Source organism: Carya illinoinensis, chromosome 16, assembly GCF_018687715.1.
Source record: "Carya illinoinensis cultivar Pawnee chromosome 16, C.illinoinensisPawnee_v1, whole genome shotgun sequence".
In the NCBI taxonomy this organism is placed as follows: domain Eukaryota; kingdom Viridiplantae; phylum Streptophyta; class Magnoliopsida; order Fagales; family Juglandaceae; genus Carya; species Carya illinoinensis.
The window spans coordinates 26,605,750-26,616,050 of NC_056767.1; the positions used below are offsets into that span (position 1 = coordinate 26,605,750).

The 10,301-nt window shown below is 35.5% G+C and overlaps 1 long non-coding RNA gene across 1 annotated transcript; it reads right to left on the reverse strand.

Annotated features, from left to right (window-relative positions):
• Positions 1-6,065: 6,065 nt before the first annotated feature.
• Positions 6,066-6,739, reverse strand: LOC122298584. Its single transcript, XR_006239461.1, has 2 exons — positions 6,608-6,739; positions 6,066-6,510 (listed from the first exon to the last, which is right to left on the reverse strand). It is a non-coding gene; the product is annotated as an uncharacterized LOC122298584 (long non-coding RNA).
• Positions 6,740-10,301: the final 3,562 nt, after the last annotated feature.

Sequence of the window (10,301 nt, forward strand, 5' to 3'; positions counted from 1 at the left end):
TAGTGATTTGGCCTCGTACAATTTTGTCAGAGTATCCCATATCTCTTTTGCTATCTTTTTCTCCGCCACACTTGACAATACTCCATCAGCTAGTGCTAGGTGCAGATTAGCAATAGCATTGCCATCCATCTCGTTCCACTTGCCGTCGTCAGTGATCTCATCGGGCCTATCTCCAATTGCCGTCAAGCAATTATCTTTCCTCAAAATTGCTTTTATTCTCATTTTCCACAATGAGAAATTACTCCCATTGAACTTCTCTATTTCGTACTTCGTCGCCATTATTGAAGATGCCTCCTTTCCACTAACTGGATCTAACTGTAGCATGAAAACCGGCTATAAACCTGATGCTCTGATACCACTGTTAGGAGGTTGTGGTACAGGGCATACAATTACAACTGAAATAGAAATGAGAAAGAATAAAAGAAATATAAGGAACTCCAACTGTAGAAGAATTTCACTTATAGCAAAAGGATTAGAAGAATTTCTCTCTTAAATAAGGAGAGCACAATTGACAATACCCTCTCTTATAAAAGGAGAAAACTCACTCTTTCTTATAAAATGAGAGACAATATATAGGAGAAACCTCACTATTTTTCTCTCTAAAACTCTCTCTCTTTCTCTAAATTTTTCTTTCAAAATGGGATAGGTTTCTAAAAGCAAAAACATGTATTTATAGGAGTTAAAGGAGGTGGAAGATGGCGGAAGCAAGTGGAAGATAGCGGAAGCAAGTGTGAATGCAAGCTCAACTAGCCACCATTTTTTACCCATAAAAGTCCATAAAAGTGGCTTTACCGCTACATATCTATCCTTTCCCTACTGTGGGCGGTCCCATGTCTCTTAATAGTCCATGTAAATTTAGGCCCAAAAAATCCTAAATCAGCAAAGACCATGTTGATCCATGAATAATTTCAAACCATTTGGGTGGAAGGAGGATGCAAAGGATTTTCCTCCTAATTTTTCTGATTGATTGAGAATTGAGTTGAAGTCTCCTAAGCCTAAGACGGGGGCCAGGAAACTAGAGGCTATGGTATTCGGCAAGTCCCAAAAAGCAAACTTTTTACCATGATTAGCAGGACATTAAGCAAAAAGGAGTAACTAAGGTACATGGACAAGATCAGAGTAAACCATAAAAGAAATGATATTTACAGTTATGGTAGTATAAGCGACGTGCAGTCACTTTGAAAAAAATGAATTAATATAGGACTCACATGAAAAAAAAAATTAACTTTTTAATTATGGACCATATTCTTTTTCAAAGCGATTACGCGGCATTTGCAATTCCACGACTATATGTAGCATTGCTCAAACCATAAACGCCATTACATTAGTAGATATATGCACAAGTTCAACATCCAAGCCAAGTCGCCACATACACAAAGACCCCTCCCCCCCCCCCAAAAAAAAGAAAAAAACAATTTGTTCAGAGAAGGAACATGCAGGAAAATAGAAAATCCTAATCTATTAACAACAACATTGATTTTTACATCAAACAAAATTGTTTCCTCAAGAAAAACTATATCAGGTTGGTGTGACATGATTTGGCCCTTAGAGAACACATTGCAGAGAGTCGGGCAATCCCTCTACAGTTCCAATTTAACAATCTCATTTCTGATTGGGTGACAGATTAGGCTCTGCCACCTTAGCCAATTCATCAACAAAAGAGATTTGGGTTTGAGACTGAGGACAGTTACCAACTAGGACCTCCATAGGATTAACCTGGGAGGCATACACCTGTACTGAGGCCTTCCTTTGACTTTCTTCTTTGCTGCCAAGTTCTTTTTAATTTTTCCTTTGCCGTTGGCTTTTGCAAATTCAACAATTCGTCATCAACAATATGGACCTCCTTTCCTTCTGAGCTAGGTGAGTTGCTATTTGTATCAAATCCTGTGAGATTTACAGCTCTCTTCTTTGGAGGGACATCAACCTCTTAAGTATGTAATTTCCCTCTTTCTTGGGTTTGTTGGGGTTTCAAGAGATTTTGAAGATGGGTTTTTTATTGTTGCTGCATTGAGATTTTGTTGAAGAACTTGGAATCTTGTGAGTCGAGGGAGCACGGGACGTGGAGGTGGAGGGGGTTAATTGGTTGGTAGGTTTCTGATGGGAGAGGATTTGGGCTACGGGGGTTAATTGGGTTGCTAGCAAGTAACGGTCTTGTCCAAGGTAGGAAAAGAGTGGACCAAAGTGGTCGGTCTCAAAAACATCCTATGGATCGACCAGATCGGACCAAATTTACCTCTAGTAATCAGTATACTAATTAATCTATAATTATAGAAAAACTTAATATCTAAGCATAAATAACTAAGTTAGATGTTACATATTCATTTATAAATGTTATCACATATATGATATTTGTATATGCTTAGTAGTATAAGTTAAAAATATAAATTTTTAACTAAGGCTATGAATAGAAGTGATTGCCATCTCAAAGTTCCTAGTAGATGGACTTTCCAATTTCTCCTCCCAAAAATTACAAAGAATCAATACTGATGGTATAATTGATTTTACTAATCTCAATTATGGTGGTATTATAACAACTAACATTAATTAAACATCTTTAATTATGTGCAATGAATTGCAATTAAAAAAACAAATGGATGAAGGAAAGATTTTGCTATAAAGGAATTAGTAACTTTTTTATGTACAGTCTGGTTATATTATATTTCATAATTATTAACTATTTTCAGAAAACAGGGAAAGAGATCCTATAAAACCATATATATATATATATATATATTATATCCATTGATACATGATCAAGCTTGAATTGAGTTGAGCTAAGTACAAATCGAGTTGTGCTTATATGAGCTAGCCTTAATTGAGGCAAACCTAATTTAATCGAGTACATATCGTTTACTAAACAAGCGGATTTTTAATTTTACAATAGCAAGCTTTTTATCTTATGATTTGAGTTTGAACTAACTTTAACCAAGCAAATATCAAGCGAATTCTTAAACAAACTAGTCTATTGACAGTCTTGAATTGGGTTAGTATAAAAAAATATTTAGATTTTGGATTTTCATGTTGAAATGATCCCACAACAAAAGCGTGTTTATACATAGATTCGTAAGTAGCATAACTTTTTTGCAGTTATGTACAATTTCCATGCGTCATGGACAAGGTGAGTATGCAACACGCATTCAATAATTATAGATAAGGTGTACGCTTTCTTGTTAACAAATTTATAGCAACACAACTCTACATTCTAAATTGTATTGGTTTCAATCTCGTATGAATTAAATTCATATGTTATATTTGAAATAAAAATTTTAAAAATAATCATACGTTGGATATCATTATCAATGTATTGCGGTTTGACTTCCACCCGAAGGAATTAGTTAATTAATTAAAGGAAAAGTCTGTATGCAACCGCAAGATATCCCCTTCGCGGCCTCGCGTCTACGTGGCATAAAGAAAACGATGCATTCTTTCGTACAAAATCCCTCCCTATTCTCTCATCCTTCTCCTTCAATTTTTTGCTTGTTGTTTCGTCACATCACAGCAACCTCGCTGCCTAGCCTCATGTCAACCACCGAGAGCTTGCCAACTTTCCAGTAGCCTCCACGTTTTCCTTCCTCAGCCGCAGGCGAAGCCAATGCCACCATCACACATGGAAGCTAACGCCATGGACCACCGTCTGGAATCAACCATCTACTGTTGATCTTCATGCCAACTGCTCCTCCACGGTAAGACAGAACATGACCAATTAACTTTGTTTTTACTGGTAAAAAGCAGAGCAGCTTTTACATTAAGCAACTTCTCGACAAGCTGCCCAACCTCCTCTTGCCGTACGTTCACCGTCGCCCAGCTGCAGGACATGGCCAGTGGAGTAAAGAACAATATTTTCTTGTGTATTAACCAAGAAAATCCAAAACCCAAAACCCAGTGGAGTAAAAAACCATGGATTTGTTTTATCTGGGTCAATAGTAAAGAGACTAACCCATTGGGGCCGAAATCGCAAGATTGAAGACGATAGAATTAACGCCTCAGTGAAGGATATTCTGAAATGGGATTCATCAATTTGTTGAAAAAGAATGCAAAAAAAAAAAAAAATTATGGATTTTTCTTGAAGGGATTTTTCTAAGGATGAGGACAATATCTGGGAAGTTTCTTGTGGAGGTCGATAAGTTGGTCTAGGCCTTGGAGTTGGAAGGGACCCGTTTCTTCGGTGTGTTTTTATTGAATCTTGATACGGTTTATTAAGTGACTTCAGTAGCGTTTTCAATCTTGAGAGTATTTCAGGAGCTTTTAGTTCAAGGTTCTAGATACGTAGGCTTCTACTATAATGTGAACTGTGAAGCCCATGAGTTCATCTTCCTCATAGGAACTCATTGCTTAGTTTGTGCTCGCTTTATGCAACAGATTTCCAAAAACATCAAATGGCTAGAAGATTAATTAATTTATTAAAAAAATCTCTATCAATCAATATCCCAAGAACTAAAAACATACATTTTTGTAATAAAAATAAAGATACTTAAACTAAACATAAAAAGACTTAATACTTCTCATTGAAGTGTGCCCAGAAACAATAAATCCATTAAAGAAGAACAAAAGACTAGCTACTGTGAAATCCATCAAAGAAGACCCACAAACAAGAAAATGATCATATATGTACCCAGGAGAAATGCCGATGAAGACCCAGTAATACTGATAAAGACCCAAAAAATACCCAGAAGAAATGCAGACTAAATCTCTCACCCACCCTGTTGCGACTTAGAGCAATGGGTACGTGATGACGATGACCTCAACAATCGGATGGTTTAAGCGATCGAAGACGACACGTTAGCGACGGCGTTCGATGTCTCTGCTTTTCATGATTTCTCTGCAATGTTTCATCAAAATAATTTCCTTCCTCGCGCAGTTTGTTTCTGTTTTAAGCTTATTATTTTTTTATTATTATTTTAATTGCCACGTCAGCCCCAGGGCCGCGGCGAGGTTATTTCCCGGGGGTATGTAGCAGTTCTATTAATTAAATTAGGTATCAATTCACAATTAAGGCTAAGCATCGACAATGTCGAAGTCAGAGTGCCCTAAGGTCGAATCTGACCTCTGACCTCTGACTCTAATTCACATAGCCTCCTATCCAATTCCAAGTCGGAGCGGAATCGGATTTGAACTTTTTTATTGGACTTTTTTTCTTAATCCATTTAAAAGTTCAATTTGACAATCTTGGACTCTCACTCATCGAATTTAGGCTTTCAGATTTTAGTTTTTTCTTTAAATATATTTTCAATTTCAATTTTATTAAAACATAACCAAAATTAAAAAAATAAATCATTATACATATTAATGTTATTATACATTAGTATTATATGTTAATGTTTTTACATCAGTATTACATGTTGTTATATATTGATCATTATACATTAATAGCAAATGTTATTAGAGAAATGATATTTGCAGTCGTGGTTGTGCAAGTGGTGTGTAGTCGCTTTGAAAAAAATGAATTAATATGGGACCCACTTGAAAAAAAAAACTAACTTTTTAATCGTAGACCTCACTCTTTTTCAAAGCGATTGCATGGCGTTTGCAATTCCACGACTGTATGTAGCATTGCTCATGTTATTATACAGTAGTGTTTATACATTAGTTGTTATTATTTATTAGTGTTACATGGTAGTAATAGTTAAGTGTTTACATATACTAAAATTATTATTAGTCAATTTAATCTATTTATATTATAGTATAAGCATATTATTTTATAATAATTTGCTCATACTAATATATTTTTTAATTTAATTAACTAGATAAGTTATATTTTTGCTCAGCCCTATTCACAAACTTTGAGTTCTTCGTGCATATATATATATATATATATATATATATATATATGCATGTATTAAATAAATAAAATTATATTTACAAACCATGTAGAGATCGATCGAATGCATAATCTACACCGACTTGCAAATCGAGAATTTCTTAAAAATTGGAGAGAGAGAGAGAGAGAGAGAGAGAGAGAGAGAGAGATACTAACGCTTATAGATCAATATAAAAAATAATAGAAATTAAGAAAAGAGATAAAGAAACTTTAAGGATGGACTACCATGCAAACATAGCTCCGAGAATTATGACATAATTAGGTAAATATTATTGAAAATCAAATTTCTTAAAACGATAAATATACTTATTATGATAATAATATTAATCAAATCATATCAATGATTTGATTTGATCTCTAACAAGCACCGTTACATGCATGAAAGCAAAATTAACGAAGTAGACCTATATATAAAAGAAGCAAACTTCCAAATGCATGCATATCACAGCTACAAGAAATTAAGAAGACTGTGTGCGGTACAAATAAATGGTCGCAAATTAAGTTGCATATAGAGGCTACATCTCTCTTGCAAATTAATCAGTAATGTTCATGGATTTCTTGCTTTGGCTCCAATAGGTGGTGACTGAGCCTCACTAAAATCATCGTCAAACTCACGACCAAATTTTTTCCACGGCCGATAACGATATTGTTGTCCTTGCAACCTAGACAGTTCATTTGTTTCGATCATGATACTGTATGTACAAAATAAAGCACAATGTTTGAGAGGAAACCCATGAAGTAATTAACTAATCACAATAATATTTGCTAACTAACTACAATAATACCTACCGGCAATAGGATGCATGAAAGAGGAGAAAAACACACAACCCTCCTAAAAGAAACCACAATGTGAGTCTCATGATCTCTGATCTCGATCCTTCGTGTACTCTATGTTAGAACAGCACAAAAGCTTGAGGTCATTTTATAGGGAATAAATACATACATACATATATATATATATATATATATAAAAGAAAGTACAGGGAAGGAGGTAAGTGAGGAAAAAGACTTTACAAGAACGTAACTCTAGGGAAGTCATGGTCATGGCAAGACTTTGATGTAAAAAAACAAAACAAAAAAAAAGGTCTTGGCAAGAATTTTTAGGAAAAATAAAAATTAAAGAAAGGACAATACTAGGATGACTATTAAATGTGCACACTAGTACAAATGAGTTTTTTTATTTTTCTTTAATAATTTTTTGAACATCCTTAACAACTAAGAAAAAACTAAAAACAAAACATAAATTCACTGATAATCACTTTTTTAATCATTAAGAAAAAAATTAAAATATATAAGTAGGCACATTTGGTGGGTATTTTTAGTAGTTATACTATCATTTTCCTTAAAAGATATGCTTGGTATATACAATATTATATAAATAGTTTTACAAAGCTATGTGGTTAATTTATTTGGTCAACTAGATTTTAAAGTTTTTTTTATTATAAAATAGATCTGAAATATTAGATTAAGTTACGACACCATTATTTTCTTATATAAACTAGATCGTTAAAATCCGAACTTTTCTATTTTTATTTTGATTTTCTAAGTACTACGTCTAGAACGTAATTGATTACCATGGCCGACCATAATATATATATATATATTAATATAGTTGGAGTAATGTTACTAGATATAATCATAGAGTCCATAAATATCGTATAATCTTTTTTTAAAGAGTGAGATGTATTGATAAAAATTAATTTTTTATCATGTAAATCCTCTTATATACTCATTTTTCAGAGAAATTACACGACACTTACATATTTTATAACTACAAATTTCATTTCTCATATAATATTTGATAACATCCTTCAAAGTCTTCGTAAGTTTTATGGAGAGAATGGATCAACTCTTTGAATATAAAATATGTAGACTTCCTTTATGCGAATTAACGCATATGAAATGAAAAGGCCGCAACAAAAAAATGATAAACAGCTTATTACTATTTTACAATTCCATTCTTTTTTTCTTTTATAATCAAATATGTATCATTAATGACCAGATGACCTTATAAAGCTAGGTTCTCCTTTTATAGATCAAGATATATATATATATATATATATATATATATATATATATATATATATATTTATACATATATATATATATATAATTGGAGTAATGCTATTAGATATATACAATCGTGAAGTTGGCAAGTGTCATATAATCTTTTTGAAAAAGAGTGAGATCTATTGATAAATAATTAATTTTTTTATTATGTGGATCTTTTTATTTATTCATTTTTTTAAGAGATTACGTAATACTTATACATTTTATAACTACAAATATTATTTCTTATATAATATTTGATGACATCGTTCAAAGTCTTCGTAAGTTTTCTCGAGAGAATGGATCAACTTTTTTAATACAAAATATGTAGACTTCCTTTATGCGAATTAACGCATACGAAATGAAAAGGACGCAACAAAAAGTCAAAAAATGAAAAACTTATTACTATTTTTACAACTGTTATAAACTATCTTGAATTGTATGACCACATTTAGCTAGCCGTCAAATGTATAGTACTAGTCATCAAAAGCATAGTTTTTTTTGTAACCCTATATATATGGGTGTTTCTAAGTTATTTGGTATGAATCAATAACAGAACCTCTCTCTGAGTTCTCTCTTATTATTTCTCTATGTTTGAAACTCTCTCTTTATTTTGATTGATTCACAACACGTTATCAGCACGATGCGAGAAAAATTCTTCCTCACCCCAGCTCCCATTTCTCGTCTCTCTGGGTTTCTCTAATCCTCATCAAAATTGGGTATGGGTTTCTAATGAAAGATTTGAGAAGCAGCTAGTATCAAAACCCACTATAATCCTCACAAAGTCCCCATAGGAGCTTCGTTTGCTACGCGGGAGCCATGCCTCTGATTTTCCCAAACTGAGAGAAAGAGAGATGGCCAATACACAGTCCTCATCATGGAACGGGGCTTCCAGAATTGCGTCGAGGAGTATCCAAATGATCGAAACAGACCACGACCACGCAGATCGAGCCCACAGCGCGACACCTGGGCCAGTAAGAAAAGCAAGAAGTGGAACCCGTCTGAGTCCACTGTGCTCCCGAACCCAGATGCAACGGTTATGCTGCCATGACCGATTTGAGCTACAAAACTCCTGAGAATTTAGAGGTGATGTCGCCGAGATCGACACTGATCTGCTCCATAAGCTCGAAATCAGATCCAAGCAACACTTTGATCTCTCTGAAGTGGAGTCTCAAGGACTCAGATCATCACCTTGGTTCTCCTCCGAAGCTCGTAGACTCATCACGAAGCTTCTCGACCCAAATCCAAGTACCCGAATTACGATATCCAAACTTTACGTCCAACGCCGGGAAACCTTGTTTGAGATTTTCAGGGAATGCCTCACGGCGGATTGGTTGCATGTAGAAAGATCCATCAGATCTCTCCGATTTATTTCCCTCGTTTTCTGTCTTCACTCCGATCGATCCTCATCCACCTCTTTCTCTCACTCAAACTTGTTTTCCAGCTTTCGTTTCAGGTACTCGTCGTCGACTAGGAGGCTATGGAAAACCGGGTACGTGGTCCTGGGCGACGTGGGTGCTAAGATCCGAATCTCTATAGCCGATCTCGTCATCGCCGACCTGATCGTTGGACACGAAAGCTTCGGCCTCGTCTATAAGGCGAAGCTTAGTGGCCGCACCATCACCGTCAATGTGATGACCCGCTTTTACGTGTATTTTCACTGAAGGGTTGTTTTTAATTTAATTAATATATTGGTTTATTTATTTTAAATTATTGTGTTTTAAATTGGTTTTTAATTTATTTGATGTTGTGTTTTATTTCTTTTAGTTGTTTTGTGGTTTTTAATCTCTTTTCGGCGTGTTTTCTGGAGTGAGAATTGAACCTCATTTCTTTTCACATCTTTTCCTTTTTCTCTATTTCCTTTTCCTTTTTTCTCTTTTCTTTTTGTCTTCTTCTTTCTTTTTTCTTTTTCTTTTCTTTCTTTTCTCTTTCTTCTTCCTTTCCTTCCGTCCCGTGCGTCTTCTCTCTTTTTCTCATTCCCGTTGCCACCACTTTGACCGGCCAGTTCTCCACCGTCCGGCCACCGTTTGATGCACCGTCACCACCATTCTCTTCCCCTTCCACCATAGATCATCCCCACCAATTTTCAGAGCCATCGGACCAGCCGTTAGCTTTCGAGAGCCGCCGGAAGTCGCTGCACCTGCTCTGTTTTTGCCCCTGTCGCCGGAATCTTCTTCAGCCTAGACCGCCTCCGTCCGGCCACCGTTTGGCTCACCGCCGGTCTCGTTCGAACCCCCTCCCTCCGGCGCACCACCCCACCAAATATCTCCCCCATCCGGCCAGCCATTAGCCACCTAGAGCCATTTCTTTCCACACAGTTTTTGGCTCGATCCGACGTCGTCGCTCCACCTCCGGCCACCACCTCTTTACCACTTCATTACCGACTCCTTGCCGTCCTAACCCACCCATTTCCGGCCTCCAACGACCACCGGAA